The sequence below is a fragment of the Hyla sarda genome, chromosome 1 (genome assembly GCF_029499605.1).
Source record: "Hyla sarda isolate aHylSar1 chromosome 1, aHylSar1.hap1, whole genome shotgun sequence".
In the NCBI taxonomy this organism is placed as follows: domain Eukaryota; kingdom Metazoa; phylum Chordata; class Amphibia; order Anura; family Hylidae; genus Hyla; species Hyla sarda.
This window is the reverse complement of record NC_079189.1, coordinates 259,116,250-259,134,733: the sequence shown is the minus strand read 5'-3', so window position 1 is coordinate 259,134,733 and position 18,484 is coordinate 259,116,250. Positions and strand designations below refer to the sequence as shown.

General features: G+C 49.9%; 11 pseudogenes; all 11 read right to left on the bottom strand.

Moving 5' to 3' along the window:
- Window positions 1-748: 748 nt before the first annotated feature.
- Window positions 749-868, bottom strand: LOC130352709 (5S ribosomal RNA; annotated as a pseudogene).
- Window positions 869-1,152: 284 nt separating this feature from the next.
- Window positions 1,153-1,272, bottom strand: LOC130332923 (5S ribosomal RNA; annotated as a pseudogene).
- A 278-nt stretch (window positions 1,273-1,550) lies between these two features.
- Window positions 1,551-1,670, bottom strand: LOC130352097 (5S ribosomal RNA; annotated as a pseudogene).
- Window positions 1,671-1,942: 272 nt separating this feature from the next.
- On the bottom strand, window positions 1,943-2,062 carry LOC130320227 (5S ribosomal RNA; annotated as a pseudogene).
- Window positions 2,063-9,719: 7,657 nt separating this feature from the next.
- On the bottom strand, window positions 9,720-9,839 carry LOC130323331 (5S ribosomal RNA; annotated as a pseudogene).
- An 82-nt stretch (window positions 9,840-9,921) lies between these two features.
- Window positions 9,922-10,041, bottom strand: LOC130317666 (5S ribosomal RNA; annotated as a pseudogene).
- Window positions 10,042-10,319: 278 nt separating this feature from the next.
- Window positions 10,320-10,439, bottom strand: LOC130352096 (5S ribosomal RNA; annotated as a pseudogene).
- Window positions 10,440-10,711: 272 nt separating this feature from the next.
- On the bottom strand, window positions 10,712-10,831 carry LOC130320216 (5S ribosomal RNA; annotated as a pseudogene).
- Window positions 10,832-17,704: 6,873 nt separating this feature from the next.
- On the bottom strand, window positions 17,705-17,824 carry LOC130352707 (5S ribosomal RNA; annotated as a pseudogene).
- Window positions 17,825-17,906: 82 nt separating this feature from the next.
- On the bottom strand, window positions 17,907-18,026 carry LOC130317655 (5S ribosomal RNA; annotated as a pseudogene).
- A 278-nt stretch (window positions 18,027-18,304) lies between these two features.
- On the bottom strand, window positions 18,305-18,424 carry LOC130352095 (5S ribosomal RNA; annotated as a pseudogene).
- Between the last annotated feature and the right edge of the window lie 60 nt (window positions 18,425-18,484).

The window sequence follows — 18,484 nt, the reverse complement described above, 5'->3', positions numbered from 1 at the left end:
TACTTACTGGGCCCTAAGCTGGATAGCAGTCTGCGATCTGACGAGAGCAGGCGCGTTCAGCTTAGGATGGCCGTTGACATCTTTACGCGTTGTATATTGTGGATTTAAGCATCAATAAATATTTTTATTAATCGGAGAGGAAGGCGGCAACAGAGCAAAATGTCAATGGCACCTTGGATTGCCAGCCACTCTCCCATGCCGGTATCTGCCGGGCAGCGGTCTGCGATCTGATGAGAGCAGGCACGTTCAGGCTTAGGATGGCCGTTGACAGCTTCACACCCTGTATATTGTGGATTAAAGCATCAATAAATCATTTTCCGAATCGGAGCGGAAGGCGGCAACAGATTAAAATGTCAATTGCACCCGGGATTCCCAGCCAGTCTCCCATGCTGGTACTTACCAGGCCCTAAGCTGGGTAGCGGTCTGCGATCTGATGAGAGCAGGCGCATTCAGCTTAGGATGGCGGTTGACAGCTTCGCACTTTGTATACTGTGGATTTAAGAATCAATAAATAATTTTCGGAATCGGAACAGAGACAGAGCAAATTGTCAACTGCACACGGGATTCCCAGCCAGTCTCCCATGCTGGTACTTACCAGGCCCGAAGCTGGGTAGCAGTCTGCGCTCTGACGAGAACAGGCGCATTCAGCTTAGGATGGCCGTAGACATCTTCACACCCTGTATACTGTGGATTTAAGCATCAATAAATCCTTTTCGGAATCGGAGCGGAAGGCGGCAACAGAGCAAAATGTCAACGACACTTGGGATTCCCAGCCAGTCTCCCATGCTGGTACTTACCAGGCCCTAAGCTGGGTAGCAGTCTGCGATCTGACGAGAGCAGGCGCGTTCAGCTTAGGATGGCCGTTGACAGCTTCTCGCCCTTTATACTGTGCATTTAAGCATCAATAAATCCTTTTCGGAATCGGAACGGAAGGCGGCAACAGAGCAAAATGTCAACGGCAGCCGGGATTCCCAGCCAGTGTCCCATGCCGGTACTTACCGGGCCCTAAGATCTGTACCAGTCTGCGATCTGACGAGAGCAGGCGCGTTAAGCTTAGGATGGCCGTCGACAGCTTCACACCTTGTATACTGTGGATTTAAGCATCAATAAATTATTTTCGGAATCGGAGCGGAAGGCAGCAATAGAGCAAAATGTCAACAGCACCCGGGATTCCCAGCCAGTCTCCCATGCCAGTACTTACCGGGCCCTAAGCTGCGTAGAAGTCTGCGATCTGACGAGAGCAGGCGCGTTCAGCTTAGGATGGCCGCTGACATCTTCACGCCTTGTATACTGTGGATTTAAGCATCAATAAATATTTTTTTTAATCGGAGAGGAAGGCGGCAACAGAGGAAAATTTCAATAGCACCTTGGATTGCCAGCCAGTCTCCCATGCCCGTACTTGCCGGGCAGCAGTCTGCGATCTGACAAGAACAGGCGCATTCAGCTTAGGATAGCCGTAGACGGCTTCACACCCTGTATACTGTGGATTTAAGCATCAATAAATCCTTTTCGGAATCGGAGCAAAATGTCTACAGAGCTACAGAGCAAAATGTCAACAACACCTGATATTCCCAGCCAGTCTCCCATGCTGGTACTTACCGGGCCCTAAGCTGGGTAGCAGTCTGCGCTCTGACGAGAGCAGGCGCGTTCAGCTTAGGATGGCCGTTGACAGCTTCACGCCCTTTATACTGTGCATTTAAGCATCAATAAATCCTTTTCGGAATCGGAGAGGAAGGCGGCAACAGAGCAAAATGTCAATAACACCTTGGATTGCCAGCCAGTCTCCCATGCCCGTACTTGCAGGGCAGAAGTCTGCGATCTCACAAGAACAGGCACATTCAGCTTAGCATAGCCGTAGACGGCTTCACACCCTGTCTACTGTGGATTTAAGCATCACTAAATCCTTTTCGGAATCGGAGCGGAAGGCGGCTACAGAGCAAAATGTCAACAACACCTGGGATTCCCAGCCAGTCTCCCATGCTGGTACTTACCGGGCCCTAAGCTGGGTAGCAGTCTGCGATCTGACGAGAGCAGGCGCGTTCAGCTTAGGATGGCCGTTGACGGCTTCACGACCTTTATACTGTGCATTTAAGCATCAATAAATCCTTTTCCAAATCTGAGCCGAAGGCGACAACAGATTAAAATGTCAACTGCACCCGGGATTCCCAGCCAGTCTCCCATGCTGGTACTTACCAGGCCCTAAGCTGGGTATCAGTCTGCGATCTGACGACAGCAGGCGCGTTGAGCTTAGGATGGCCGTTGACAGCTTCACACTTTGTATACTGTGCATTTAAGCATCAATAAATCCTTTTCGGAATCGGAACAGAAGGCGGCAACAGAGCAAAATGTCAACGATAGCCGGGATTCCCAGCCAGTCTCCCATGCCGGTACTTACCGGTCCCTAAGATCTGTACCAGTCTGCGATCTGACGAGAGCAGGCGCGTTAAGCTTAGGATGGCCATTGACAGCTTCATGATTTTTATACTGTGCATTTAAGCATCAATAAATCCTTTTCGGAATCGGAACGGAAGGCGGCAACAGAGCAAAATGTCAACTGCACCTGGGATTCCCAGCCAGTCTCCCATGCCGGTTCTTACTGGGCCCTAGGCTGGGTGGCGGTCTGCGAGCTGACGAGAGCAGGCGCGTTCAGCTTAGGATGGCCGTTCACATGTTCACGCCTTGTATATTGTGGATTTAAGCATCAATAAATATTTTTATTAATCGGAGAGGAAGGCGGCAACATAGCAAAATGTCAATGGCACCTTGGATTGCCAGCCAGCCTCCCATGCCGGTATCTGCCGGGCAGCAGTCTGCGATCTGAGGAAAGCAGATACGTTCAGCTTAGGATGGTTGTTGACAGCTTCACACCCTGTATATTGTGGATTTAAGCATCAATAAATCATTTTCCGAATCGGAGCGGAAGGCGGCAACAGATTAAAATGTCAACTGCACCCGGGATTCCAGCCAGTCTCCCATGCTGGTACTTACCAGGCCCTAAGCTGGGTAGCAGTCTGCGATCTGACGAGAGCAGGCGCGTTCAGCTTAGGATGGCCGTTGACAGCTTCACACTTTGTATACTGTGCATTTAAGCATCAATAAATAATTTTCGGAATCGGAGCAGAAACAGAGCAAAATGTCAACTGCACCCGGTATTCCCAGCCAGTCTCCCATGCTGGTACTTACCAGGCCCGAAGCTGGGTAGCAGTCTGCGATCTTACAAGAGCAGGCGCGTTCAGCTTAGGATGGCCGTTGACAGCTTCTCGCCCTTTATACTGTGCATTTAAGCATCAATAAATCCTTTTCGGAATCGGAACGGAAGGCGGCAACAGAGCAAAATGTCAACGGCAGCCAGGATTCCCAGCCAGTGTCCCATGCCGGTACTTACCGGGCCCTAAGATCTGTACCAGTCTGCGATCTGACGAGAGCAGGCGCGTTCAGCTTAGGATGGCCATTGACAGCTTCATGCTTTTTATACTGTGCATTTAAGCATCAATAAATCCTTTTCGGAATCGGAACGGAAGGCGGCAACAGAGCAAAATGTCAACTGCACCCGGGATTCCCAGCCAGTCTCCCATGCCGGTACTTACTGGGCCCTAAGCTGCGTAGCAGTCAGCGATCTGACGAGAGCAGGCGCGTTCAGCTTAGGATGGCCATTGACATCTTCACACCTTGTATACTGTGGATTTAAGCATCAATAAATATTTTTTTTAATCGGAGAGGAAGGCGGCAACAGAGCAAAATGTCAATAGCACCTTGGATTGCCAGCCAGTCTCCCATGCCCGTACTTGCCGGGCAGCAGTCTGCGATCTGACAAGAACAGGCACATTCAGCTTAGGATAGCTGTAGACGGCTTCACACCCTGTATACTGTGGATACTGTGGATTTAAGCATCAATAAATCCTTTTCGGAATCGGAGCAAAGTGTCTACAGAGCTACAGAGCAAAATGTCAACAACACCTGATATTCCCAGCCAGTCTCCCATGCTGGTACTTACCGGGCCCTAAGCTGGGTAGCAGTCTGCGATCTGACCAGAGCAGGCGCGTTCAGCTTAGGATGGCCGTTGACAGCTTCTTGCCCTTTATACTGTGCATTTAAGCATCAATAAATCCTTTTCGGAATCAGAGAGGAAGGCGGCAACATAGCAAAATGTCAATAGCACCTTGGATTGCCAGCCAGTCTCCCATGCCCGTACTTGCCGGGCAGCAGTCTGTGATCTGACAAGAACAGGCACATTCAGCTTAGAATAGCTGTAGACGGCTTCACACCCTGTATACTAAGGATTTCAGCATCAATAAATCCTTTTCGGAATCGGAGCAGAAGGCGGCTACAGAGCAAAATGTCAACAACACCTGGGATTCCCAGCCAATCTCCCATGCTGGTACTTACCGGGCCCTAAGCTGGGTAGCAGTCTGCGATCTGACGAGAGCAGGCGCGTTCAGTTTAGGATGGCCGTTGACTGCTTCATGCCCTTTATACTGTGCATTTAAGCATCAATAAATCCTTTTCCGAATCGGAGCGGAAGGCGGCAACAGATTAAAAAGTCAACTGCAACCGGGATTCCCAGCCAGTCTCCCATGCTGGTACTTACCAGGCCCTAAGCTAGGTATCAGTCTGCGATCTGACGACAGCAGGCGCGTTCAGCTTAGGATGGCCGTTGACAGCTTCACACTTTGTATACTGTGCATTTAAGCATCAATAAATCCTTTTCGGAATCGGAACGGAACAGAAGGCGGCAACAGAGCAAAATGTCAACTGCACCCGGGATTCCCAGCCAGTCTCCCATGCCGGTACTTACTGGGCCCTAAGCTGGAAAGCAGTCTGCGATCTGACGAGAGCAGGCGCGTTCAGCTTAGGATGACCGTTGACATCTTTACGCGTTGTATATTGTGGATTTAAGCATCAATAAATATTTTTATTAATCGGAGAGGAAGGCGGCAACAGAGCAAAATGTCAATGGCACCTTGGATTGCCAGCCACTCTCCCATGCCGGTATCTGCCGGGCAGCGGTCTGCGATCTGATGAGAGCAGGCACGTTCAGGCTTAGGATGGCCGTTGACAGCTTCACACCCTGTATATTGTGGATTAAAGCATCAATAAATCATTTTCCAAATCGGAGCGGAAGGCGGCAACAGATTAAAATGTCAATTGCAGCCGGGATTCCCAGCCAGTCTCCCATGCTGGTACTTACCAGGCCCTAAGCTGGGTAGCAGTCTGCGATCTGATGAGAGCAGGCGCATTCAGCTTATGATGGCGGTTGACAGCTTCACACTTTGTATACTGTGGATTTAAGAATCAATAAATAATTTTCGGAATCGGAACAGAGACAGAGTAAATTGTCAACTGCACACGGGATTCCCAGCCAGTGTCCCATGCTGGTACTTACCAGGCCCGAAGCTGGGTAGCAGTCTGCGATCTTACAAGAGCAGGCGCGTTCAGCTTAGGATGGCCGTTGACAGCTTCTCGCCCTTTATACTGTGCATTTAAGCATCAATAAATCCTTTTCGGAATCGGAACGGAAGGCGGCAACAGAGCAAAATGTCAACGGCAGCAAGGATTCCCAGCCAGTGTCCCATGCCGGTACTTACCGGGCCCTAAGATCTGTACCAGTCTGCGATCTGACGAGAGCAGGCGCGTTCAGCTTAGGATGGCCATTGACAGCTTCATGCTTTTTATACTGTGCATTTAAGCATCAATAAATCCTTTTCGGAATCGGAACGGAAGGCGGCAACAGAGCAAAATGTCAACTGCACCCGGGATTCCCAGCCAGTCTCCCATGCCGGTACTTACTGGGCCCTAAGCTGCGTAGCAGTCAGCGATCTGACGAGAGCAGGCGCGTTCAGCTTAGGATGGCCATTGACATCTTCACACCTTGTATACTGTGGATTTAAGCATCAATAAATATTTTTTTTAATCGGAGAGGAAGGCGGCAACAGAGCAAAATGTCAATAGCACCTTGGATTGCCAGCCAGTCTCCCATGCCCGTACTTGCCGGGCAGCAGTCTGCGATCTGACAAGAACAGGCACATTCAGCTTAGGATAGCTGTAGACGGCTTCACACCCTGTATACTGTGGATACTGTGGATTTAAGAATCAATAAATAATTTTCGGAATCGGAACAGAGACAGAGTAAATTGTCAACTGCACACGGGATTCCCAGCCAGTGTCCCATGCTGGTACTTACCAGGCCCGAAGCTGGGTAGCAGTCTGCGATCTTACAAGAGCAGGCGCGTTCAGCTTAGGATGGCCGTTGACAGCTTCTCGCCCTTTATACTGTGCATTTAAGCATCAATAAATCATTTTCCAAATCGGAGCGGAAGGCGGCAACAGATTAAAATGTCAATTGCAGCCGGGATTCCCAGCCAGTCTCCCATGCTGGTACTTACCAGGCCCTAAGCTGGGTAGCAGTCTGCGATCCGATGAGAGCAGGCGCATTCAGCTTATGATGGCGGTTGACAGCTTCACACTTTGTATACTGTGGATTTAAGAATCAATAAATAATTTTCGGAATCGGAACAGAGACAGAGTAAATTGTCAACTGCACACGGGATTCCCAGCCAGTGTCCCATGCCAATACTTACTGGGCCCTAAGCTGGGTAGCAGTCTGCGATCTGACAAGAGCAGGCACGTTCAGCTTAGGATGGCCATTGACAGCTTCATGATTTTTATACTGTGGATTTAAGCATCAATAAATCCTTTTCGGAATCGGAACGGAAGGCGGCAACAGAGCAAAATGTCAACTGCACCCGGGATTCCCAGCCAGTCTCCCATGCCGGTTCTTACTGGGCCCTAGGCTGGGTGGCGGTCTGCGAGCTGACGAGAGCTGGCGCGTTCAGCTTAGGATGGCCGTTCACATGTTCACGCCTTGTATATTGTGGATTTAAGCATCAATAAATATTTTTATTAATCGGAGAGGAAGGCGGCAACATAGCAAAATGTCAATGGCACCTTGGATTGCCAGCCAGTCTCCCATGCCGGTATCTGCCGGGCAGCAGTCTGCGATCTGAGGAAAGCAGACACGTTCAGCTTAGGATGGCCGTTGACAGCTTCACACCCTGTATATTGTGGATTTAAGCATCAATAAATCCTTTTCCGAATCGGAGCGGAAGGCGGCAACAGATTAAAATGTCAACTGCACCCGGGATTCCAGCCAGTCTCCCATGCTGGTACTTACCAGGCCCTAAGCTGGGTAGCAGTCTGCGATCTGACGAGAGCAGGCGCGTTCAGCTTAGGATGGCCGTTGACAGCTTCACACTTTGTATACTGTGCATTTAAGCATCAATAAATAATTTTCGGAATCGGAGCAGAAACAGAGCAAAATGTCAACTGCACCCGGTATTCCCAGCCAGTCTCCCATGCTGGTACTTACCTGGCCCGAAGCTGGGTAGCAGTCTGCGATCTTACAAGAGCAGGCGCGTTCAGCTTAGGATGGCCGTTGACAGCTTCTCGCCCTTTATACTGTGCATTTAAGCATCAATAAATCCTTTTCGGAATCGGAACGGAAGGCGGCAACAGAGCAAAATGTCAACGGCAGCCAGGATTCCCAGCCAGTGTCCCATGCCGGTACTTACCGGGCCCTAAGATCTGTACCAGTCTGCGATCTGACGAGAGCAGGCGCGTTCAGCTTAGGATGGCCATTGACAGCTTCATGCTTTTTATACTGTGCATTTAAGCATCAATAAATCCTTTTCGGAATCGGAACGGAAGGCGGCAACAGAGCAAAATGTCAACTGCACCCGGGATTCCCAGCCAGTCTCCCATGCCGGTACTTACTGGGCCCTAAGCTGCGTAGCAGTCAGCGATCTGACGAGAGCAGGCGCGTTCAGCTTAGGATGGCCATTGACATCTTCACACCTTGTATACTGTGGATTTAAGCATCAATAAATATTTTTTTTAATCGGAGAGGAAGGCGGCAACAGAGCAAAATGACAATAGCACCTTGGATTGCCAGCCAGTCTCCCATGCCCGTAATTGCCGGGCAGCAGTCTGCGATCTGACAAGAACAGGCACATTCAGCTTAGGATAGCCGTAGACGGCTTCACACCCTGTATACTGTGGATACTGTGGATTTAAGCATCAATAAATCCTTTTCGGAATCGGAGCAAAGTGTCTACAGAGCTACAGAGCAAAATGTCAACAACACCTGATATTCCCAGCCAGACTCCCATGCTGGTACTTACCGGGCCCTAAGCTGGGTAGCAGTCTGCGATCTGACCAGAGCAGGCGCGTTCAGCTTAGGATGGCCGTTGACAGCTTCTTGCCCTTTATACTGTGCATTTAAGCATCAATAAATCCTTTTCGGAATCAGAGAGGAAGGCGGCAACATAGCAAAATGTCAATAGCACCTTGGATTGCCAGCCAGTCTCCCATGCCCGTACTTGAAGGGCAGCAGTCTGTGATCTGACAAGAACAGGCACATTCAGCTTAGAATAGCCGTAGACTGCTTCACACCCTGTATACTAAGGATTTAAGCATCAATAAATCCTTTTCGGAATCGGAGCGGAAGGCGGCTACAGAGCAAAATGTCAACAACACCTGGGATTCCCAGCCAATCTCCCATGCTGGTACTTACCGGGCCCTAAGCTGGGTAGCAGTCTGCGATCTGACGAGAGCAGGCGCGTTCAGTTTAGGATGGCCGTTGACTGCTTCATGCCCTTTATACTGTGCATTTAAGCATCAATAAATCCTTTTCCGAATCGGAGCGGAAGGCGGCAACAGATTAAAAAGTCAACTGCAACCGGGATTCCCAGCCAGTCTCCCATGCTGGTACTTACCAGGCCCTAAGCTAGGTATCAGTCTGCGATCTGACGACAGCAGGCGCGTTCAGCTTAGGATGGCCGTTGACAGCTTCACACTTTGTATACTGTGCATTTAAGCATCAATAAATCCTTTTCGGAATCAGAACGGAACAGAAGGCGGCAACAGAGCAAAATGTCAACTGCACCCGGGATTCCCAGCCAGTCTCCCATGCCGGTACTTACTGGGCCCTAAGCTGGATAGCAGTCTGCGATCTGACGAGAGCAGGCGCGTTCAGCTTAGGATGGCCGTTGACATCTTTACGCGTTGTATATTGTGGATTTAAGCATCAATAAATATTTTTATTAATCGGAGAGGAAGGCGGCAACAGAGCAAAATGTCAATGGCACCTTGGATTGCCAGCCACTCTCCCATGCCGGTATCTGCCGGGCAGCGGTCTGCGATCTGATGAGAGCAGGCACGTTCAGGCTTAGGATGGCCGTTGACAGCTTCACACCCTGTATATTGTGGATTAAAGCATCAATAAATCATTTTCCGAATCGGAGCGGAAGGCGGCAACAGATTAAAATGTCAATTGCACCCGGGATTCCCAGCCAGTTTCCCATGCTGGTACTTACCAGGCCCTAAGCTGGGTAGCAGTCTGCGATCTGATGAGAGCAGGCGCATTCAGCTTATGATGGTGGTTGACAGCTTCACACTTTGTATACTGTGGATTTAAGAATCAATAAATAATTTTCGGAATCGGAACAGAGACAGAGTAAATTGTCAACTGCACACGGGATTCCCAGCCAGTCTCCCATGCTGGTACTTACCAGGCCCGAAGCTGGGTAGCAGTCTGCACGCTGACGAGAACAGGCGCATTCAGCTTAGGATGGCCGTAGACATCTTCACACCCTGTATACTGTGGATTTAAGCATCAATAAATCCTTTTCGGAATCGGAGCGGAAGGCGGCAACAGAGCAAAATGTCAACGACACTTGGGATTCCCAGGCAGTCTCCCATGCTGGTACTTACCAGGCCCTAAGCTGGGTAGCAGTCTGCGATCTGACGAGAGCAGGCGCGTTCAGCTTAGGATGGCCGTTGACAGCTTCTCGCCCTTTATACTGTGCATTTAAGCATCAATAAATCCTTTTCAGAATCGGAACGGAAGGCGGCAACAGAGCAAAATGTCAACAGCACCCGGGATTCCCAGCCAGTCTCCCATGCCAGTACTTACCGGGCCCTAAGCTGCGTAGAAGTCTGCGATCTGACGAGAGCAGGCGCGTTCAGCTTAGGATGGCCGTTGACATCTTCACGCCTTGTATACTGTGGATTTAAGCATCAATAAATAATTTTTTTAATCGGAGAGGAAGGCGGCAACAGAGCAAAATTTCAATAGCACCTTGGATTGCCAGCCAGTCTCCCATGCCCGTACTTGCCGGGCAGCAGTCTGCGATCTGACAAGAACAGGCGCATTCAGCTTAGGATAGCCGTAGACAGCTTCACACCCTGTATACTGTGGATTTAAGCATCAATAAATCCTTTTCGGAATCGGAGCAAAATGTCTACAGAGCTACAGAGCAAAATGTCAACAACACCTGATATTCCCAGCCAGTCTCCCATGCTGGTACTTACCGGGCCCTAAGCTGGGTAGCAGTCTGCGCTCTGACGAGAGCAGGCGCGTTCAGCTTAGGATGGCCGTTGACAGCTTCACGCCCTTTATACTGTGCATTTAAGCATCAATAAATCCTTTTCGGAATCGGAGAGGAAGGCGGCAACAGAGCAAAACGTCAATAGCACCTTGGATTGCCAGCCAGTCTCCCATGCCCGTACTTGCCGGGCAGAAGTCTGCGATCTCACAAGAACAGGCACATTCAGCTTAGCATAGCCGTAGACGGCTTCACACCCTGTCTACTGTGGATTTAAGCATCAATAAATCCTTTTCGGAATCGGAGCGGAAGGCGGCTACAGAGCAAAATGTCAACAACACCTGGGATTCCCAGCCAGTCTCCCATGCTGGTACTTACCGGGCCCTAAGCTGGGTAGCAGTCTGCGATCTGACGAGAGCAGGCGCGTTCAGCTTAGGATGGCCGTTGACGGCTTCACGACCTTTATACTGTGCATTTAAGCATCAATAAATCCTTTTCCGAATCTGAGCGGAAGGCGACAACAGATTAAAATGTCAACTGCACCCGGGATTCCCAGCCAGTCTCCCATGCTGGTACTTACCAGGCCCTAAGCTGGGTATCAGTCTGCGATCTGACGACAGCAGGCGCGTTCAGCTTAGGATGGCCGTTGACAGCTTCACACTTTGTATACTGTGCATTTAAGCATCAATAAATCCTTTTCGGAATCGGAACGGAACAGAAGGCGGCAACAGAGCAAAATGTCAACGATAGCCGGGATTCCCAGCCAGTCTCCCATGCCGGTACTTACCGGTCCCTAAGATCTGTACCAGTCTGCGATCTGACGAGAGCAGGCGCGTTAAGCTTAGGATGGCCGTCGACAGCTTCACACCTTGTATACTGTGGATTTAAGCATCAATAAATTATTTTCGGAATCGGAGCGGAAGGCAGCAATAGAGCAAAATGTCAATGGCAACCGGGATTCCCAGCCAGTCTCCCATGCCAGTACTTACCGGGCCCTAAGCTGGGTAGCAGTCTGTGATCTGAAGAGAGCAGGCGCGATCAGCTTAGGATGGCCATTGACAGCTTCATGATTTTTATACTGTGCATTTAAGCATCAATAAATCCTTTTCGGAATCGGAACGGAAGGCGGCAACAGAGCAAAATGTCGACTGCACCCGGGATTCCCAGCCAGTCTCCCATGCCGGTACTTACTGGGCCCTAAGCTGGGTAGCAGTCTGCGATCTGACAAGAGCAGGCGCGTTCAGCTTAGGATGGCCGTTGACATCTTTACGTCTTGTATATTGTGGATTTAAGCATCAATAAATATTTTTATTAATCGGAGAGGAAGGCGGCAACAGAGCAAAATGTCAATGGCACCTTGGATTGCCAGCCAGTCTCCCATGCCGGTATCTGCCGGGCAGCAGTCTGCGATCTGAGGAGAGCAGGCATGTTCAGGCTTAGGATGGCCGTTGACCGCTTCACACCCTGTATATTGTGGATTTAAGCATCAATAAATCCTTTTCCGAATCGGAGCGGAAGGCGGCAACAGATTAAAATGTCAACTGCACCCAGGATTCCCAGCCAGTCTCCCATGCTGGTACTTACCAGGCCCTAAGCTGGGTAGCAGTCTGCAATCTGACGTGAGCAGGCGCGTTCAGCTTAGGATGGCCGTTGACAGCTTCACACTTTGTATACTGTGGATTTAAGCATCAATAAATAATTTTCGGAATCGGAACAGAAACAGAGCAAAATGTCAACTGCACCCGGGATTCCCAGCCAGTCTCGAATGCTGGTACTTACCAGGCCCGAAGCTGGGTAGCAGTCTGCGATCTGACGAGAACAGGTGCATTCAGCTTAGGATGGCCGTAGACATCTTCATACCCTGTATACTGTGGATTTAAGCATCAATAAATCCTTTTCGGAATCAGAATGGAAGGCGGCAACAGAGCAAAATGTCAACGGCATCCGGTATTCCCAGCCAGTGTCCCATGCCGGTACTTACCGGGCCCTAAGATCTGTACCAGTCTGCGATCTGACGAGAGCAGGCGCGTTAAGCTTAGGATGGCCGTCGACAGCTTCACACCTTGTATACTGTGGATTTAAGCATCAATAAATTCTTTTCGGAATCGGAGCGGAAGGCAGCAATAGAGCAAAAAGTCAACGGCAACCAGGATTCCCAGCCAGTGTCCCATGCCAATACTTACCGGGCCCGAAGCTGGGTAGCAGTCTGCGATCCAACGAGAGCAGGCACGTTCAGCTTAGGATGGCCATTGACAGCTTCTTGATTTTTATACTGTGGATTTAAGCATCAATAAATCCTTTTCGGAATCGGAACGAAAGGCGGCAACAGAGCAAAATGTCAACTGCACCCGGGATTCCCAGCCAGTCTCCCATGCCGGTTCTTACTGGGCCCTAGGCTGGGTGGTGGTCTGCGAGCTGACGAGAGCAGGCGCGTTCAGCTTAGGATGGCCATTGACATCTTCACACCTTGTATACTGTGGATTTAAGCATCAATAAATATTTTTTTTAATCGGAGAGGAAGGCGGCAACAGAGCAAAATGTCAATAGCACCTTGGATTGCCAGCCAGTCTCCCATGCCCGTACTTGCCGGGCAGCAGTCTGCGATCTGACAAGAACAGGCACATTCAGCTTAGGATAGCCGTAGACGGCTTCACACCCTGTATACTGTGGATACTGTGGATTTAAGCATCAATAAATCCTTTTCGGAATCGGAGCAAAGTGTCTACAGAGCTACAGAGCAAAATGTCAACAACATCTGATATTCCCAGCCAGTCTCCCATGCTGGTACTTACCGTGCCCTAAGCTGGGTAGCAGTCTGCGATCTGACCAGAGCAGGCGCGTTCAGCTTAGGATGGCCGTTGACAGCTTCTTGCCCTTTATACTGTGCATTTAAGCATCAATAAATCCTTTTCGGAATCAGAGAGGAAGGCGGCAACATAGCAAAATGTCAATAGCACCTTGGATTGCCAGCCAGTCTCCCATGCCCGTACTTGCCGGGCAGCAGTCTGTGATCTGACAAGAACAGGCACATTCAGCTTAGAATAGCTGTAGACGGCTTCACACCCTGTATACTAAGGATTTAAGCATCAATAAATCCTTTTCGGAATCGGAGCAGAAGGCGGCTACAGAGCAAAATGTCAACAACACCTGGGATTCCCAGCCAATCTCCCATGCTGGTACTTACCGGGCCCTAAGCTGGGTAGCAGTCTGCGATCTGACGAGAGCAGGCGCGTTCAGTTTAGGATGGCCGTTGACTGCTTCATGCCCTTTATACTGTGCATTTAAGCATCAATAAATCCTTTTCCGAATCGGAGCGGAAGGCGGCAACAGATTAAAAAGTCAACTGCAACCGGGATTCCCAGCCAGTCTCCCATGCTGGTACTTACCAGGCCCTAAGCTAGGTATCAGTCTGCGATCTGACGACAGCAGGCGCGTTCAGCTTAGGATGGCCGTTGACAGCTTCACACTTTGTATACTGTGCATTTAAGCATCAATAAATCCTTTTCGGAATCGGAACGGAACAGAAGGCGGCAACAGAGCAAAATGTCAACTGCACCCGGGATTCCCAGCCAGTCTCCCATGCCGGTACTTACTGGGCCCTAAGCTGGAAAGCAGTCTGCGATCTGACGAGAGCAGGCGCGTTCAGCTTAGGATGACCGTTGACATCTTTACGCGTTGTATATTGTGGATTTAAGCATCAATAAATATTTTTATTAATCGGAGAGGAAGGCGGCAACAGAGCAAAATGTCAATGGCACCTTGGATTGCCAGCCACTCTCCCATGCCGGTATCTGCCGGGCAGCGGTCTGCGATCTGATGAGAGCAGGCACGTTCAGGCTTAGGATGGCCGTTGACAGCTTCACACCCTGTATATTGTGGATTAAAGCATCAATAAATCATTTTCCAAATCGGAGCGGAAGGCGGCAACAGATTAAAATGTCAATTGCAGCCGGGATTCCCAGCCAGTCTCCCATGCTGGTACTTACCAGGCCCTAAGCTGGGTAGCAGTCTGCGAACTGATGAGAGCAGGCGCATTCAGCTTATGATGGCGGTTGACAGCTTCACACTTTGTATACTGTGGATTTAAGAATCAATAAATAATTTTCGGAATCGGAACAGAGACAGAGTAAATTGTCAACTGCACACGGGATTCCCAGCCAGTGTCCCATGCCAATACTTACTGGGCCCTAAGCTGGGTAGCAGTCTGCGATCTGACAAGAGCAGGCACGTTCAGCTTAGGATGGCCATTGACAGCTTCATGATTTTTATACTGTGGATTTAAGCATCAATAAATCCTTTTCGGAATCGGAACGGAAGGCGGCAACAGAGCAAAATGTCAACTGCACCCGGGATTCCCAGCCAGTCTCCCATGCCGGTTCTTACTGGGCCCTAGGCTGGGTGGCGGTCTGCGAGCTGACGAGAGCTGGCGCGTTCAGCTTAGGATGGCCGTTCACATGTTCACGCCTTGTATATTGTGGATTTAAGCATCAATAAATATTTTTATTAATCGGAGAGGAAGGCGGCAACATAGCAAAATGTCAATGGCACCTTGGATTGCCAGCCAGTCTCCCATGCCGGAATCTGCCGGGCAGCAGTCTGCGATCTGAGGAAAGCAGACACGTTCAGCTTAGGATGGCCGTTGACAGCTTCACACCCTGTATATTGTGGATTTAAGCATCAATAAATCCTTTTCCGAATCGGAGCGGAAGGCGGCAACAGATTAAAATGTCAACTGCACCCGGGATTCCAGCCAGTCTCCCATGCTGGTACTTACCAGGCCCTAAGCTGGGTAGCAGTCTGCGATCTGACGAGAGCAGGCGCGTTCAGCTTAGGATGGCCGTTGACAGCTTCACACTTTGTATACTGTGCATTTAAGCATCAATAAATAATTTTCGGAATCGGAGCAGAAACAGAGCAAAATGTCAACTGCACCCGGTATTCCCAGCCAGTCTCCCATGCTGGTACTTACCAGGCCCGAAGCTGGGTAGCAGTCTGCGATCTTACAAGAGCAGGCGCGTTCAGCTTAGGATGGCCGTTGACAGCTTCTCGCCCTTTATACTGTGCATTTAAGCATCAATAAATCCTTTTCGGAATCGGAACGGAAGGCGGCAACAGAGCAAAATGTCAACGGCAGCCAGGATTCCCAGCCAGTGTCCCATGCCGGTACTTACCGGGCCCTAAGATCTGTACCAGTCTGCGATCTGACGAGAGCAGGCGCGTTCAGCTTAGGATGGCCATTGACAGCTTCATGCTTTTTATACTGTGCATTTAAGCATCAATAAATCCTTTTCGGAATCGGAACGGAAGGCGGCAACAGAGCAAAATGTCAACTGCACCCGGGATTCCCAGCCAGTCTCCCATGCCGGTACTTACTGGGCCCTAAGCTGCGTAGCAGTCAGCGATCTGACGAGAGCAGGCGCGTTCAGCTTAGGATGGCCATTGACATCTTCACACCTTGTATACTGTGGATTTAAGCATCAATAAATATTTTTTTTAATCGGAGAGGAAGGCGGCAACAGAGCAAAATGACAATAGCACCTTGGATTGCCAGCCAGTCTCCCATGCCCGTAATTGCCGGGCAGCAGTCTGCGATCTGACAAGAACAGGCACATTCAGCTTAGGATAGCCGTAGACGGCTTCACACCCTGTATACTGTGGATACTGTGGATTTAAGCATCAATAAATCCTTTTCGGAATCGGAGCAAAGTGTCTACAGAGCTACAGAGCAAAATGTCAACAACACCTGATATTCCCAGCCAGACTCCCATGCTGGTACTTACCGGGCCCTAAGCTGGGTAGCAGTCTGCGATCTGACCAGAGCAGGCGCGTTCAGCTTAGGATGGCCGTTGACAGCTTCTTGCCCTTTATACTGTGCATTTAAGCATCAATAAATCCTTTTCGGAATCAGAGAGGAAGGCGGCAACATAGCAAAATGTCAATAGCACCTTGGATTGCCAGCCAGTCTCCCATGCCCGTACTTGAAGGGCAGCAGTCTGTGATCTGACAAGAACAGGCACATTCAGCTTAGAATAGCCGTAGACTGCTTCACACCCTGTATACTAAGGATTTAAGCATCAATAAATCCTTTTCGGAATCGGAGCGGAAGGCGGCTACAGAGCAAAATGTCAACAACACCTGGGATTCCCAGCCAATCTCCCATGCTGGTACTTACCGGGCCCTAAGCTGGGTAGCAGTCTGCGATCTGACGAGAGCAGGCGCGTTCAGTTTAGGATGGCCGTTGACTGCTTCATGCCCTTTATACTGTGCATTTAAGCATCAATAAATCCTTTTCCGAATCGGAGCGGAAGGCGGCAACAGATTAAAAAGTCAACTGCAACCGGGATTCCCAGCCAGTCTCCCATGCTGGTACTTACCAGGCCCTAAGCTAGGTATCAGTCTGCGATCTGACGACAGCAGGCGCGTTCAGCTTAGGATGGCCGTTGACAGCTTCACACTTTGTATACTGTGCATTTAAGCATCAATAAATCCTTTTCGGAATCAGAACGGAACAGAAGGCGGCAACAGAGCAAAATGTCAACTGCACCCGGGATTCCCAGCCAGTCTCCCATGCCGGTACTTACTGGGCCCTAAGCTGGATAGCAGTCTGCGATCTGACGAGAGCAGGCGCGTTCAGCTTAGGATGGCCGTTGACATCTTTACGCGTTGTATATTGTGGATTTAAGCATCAATAAATATTTTTATTAATCGGAGAGGAAGGCGGCAACAGAGCAAAATGTCAATGGCACCTTGGATTGCCAGCCACTCTCCCATGCCGGTATCTGCCGGGCAGCGGTCTGCGATCTGATGAGAGCAGGCACGTTCAGGCTTAGGATGGCCGTTGACAGCTTCACACCCTGTATATTGTGGATTAAAGCATCAATAAATCATTTTCCGAATCGGAGCGGAAGGCGGCAACAGATTAAAATGTCAATTGCACCCGGGATTCCCAGCCAGTTTCCCATGCTGGTACTTACCAGGCCCTAAGCTGGGTAGCAGTCTGCGATCTGATGAGAGCAGGCGCATTCAGCTTATGATGGTGGTTGACAGCTTCACACTTTGTATACTGTGGATTTAAGAATCAATAAATAATTTTTGGAATCGGAACAGAGACAGAGTAAATTGTCAACTGCACACGGGATTCCCAGCCAGTCTCCCATGCTGGTACTTACCAGGCCCGAAGCTGGGTAGCAGTCTGCACTCTGACGAGAACAGGCGCATTCAGCTTAGGATGGCCGTAGACATCTTCACACCCTGTATACTGTGGATTTAAGCATCAATAAATCCTTTTCGGAATCGGAGCGGAAGGCGGCAACAGAGCAAAATGTCAACGACACTTGGGATTCCCAGCCAGTCTCCCATGCTGGTACTTACCAGGCCCTAAGCTGGGTAGCAGTCTGCGATCTGACGAGAGCAGGCGCGTTCAGCTTAGGATGGCCGTTGACAGCTTCTCGCCCTTTATACTGTGCATTTAAGCATCAATAAATCCTTTTCAGAATCGGAACGGAAGGCGGCAACAGAGCAAAATGTCAACAGCACCCGGGATTCCCAGCCAGTCTCCCATGCCAGTACTTACCGGGCCCTAAGCTGCGTAGAAGTCTGCGATCTGACGAGAGCAGGCGCGTTCAGCTTAGGATGGCCGTTGACATCTTCACGCCTTGTATACTGTGGATTTAAGCATCAATAAATAATTTTTTTAATCGGAGAGGAAGGCGGCAACAGAGCAAAATTTCAATAGCACCTTGGATTGCCAGCCAGTCTCCCATGCCCGTACTTGCCGGGCAGCAGTCTGCGATCTGACAAGAACAGGCGCATTCAGCTTAGGATAGCCGTAGACAGCTTCACACCCTGTATACTGTGGATTTAAGCATCAATAAATCCTTTTCGGAATCGGAGCAAAATGTCTACAGAGCTACAGAGCAAAATGTCAACAACACCTGATATTCCCAGCCAGTCTCCCATGCTGGTACTTACCGGGCCCTAAGCTGGGTAGCAGTCTGCGCTCTGACGAGAGCAGGCGCGTTCAGCTTAGGATGGCCGTTGACAGCTTTCACGCCCTTTATACTGTGCATTTAAGCATCAATAAATCCTTTTCGGAATCGGAG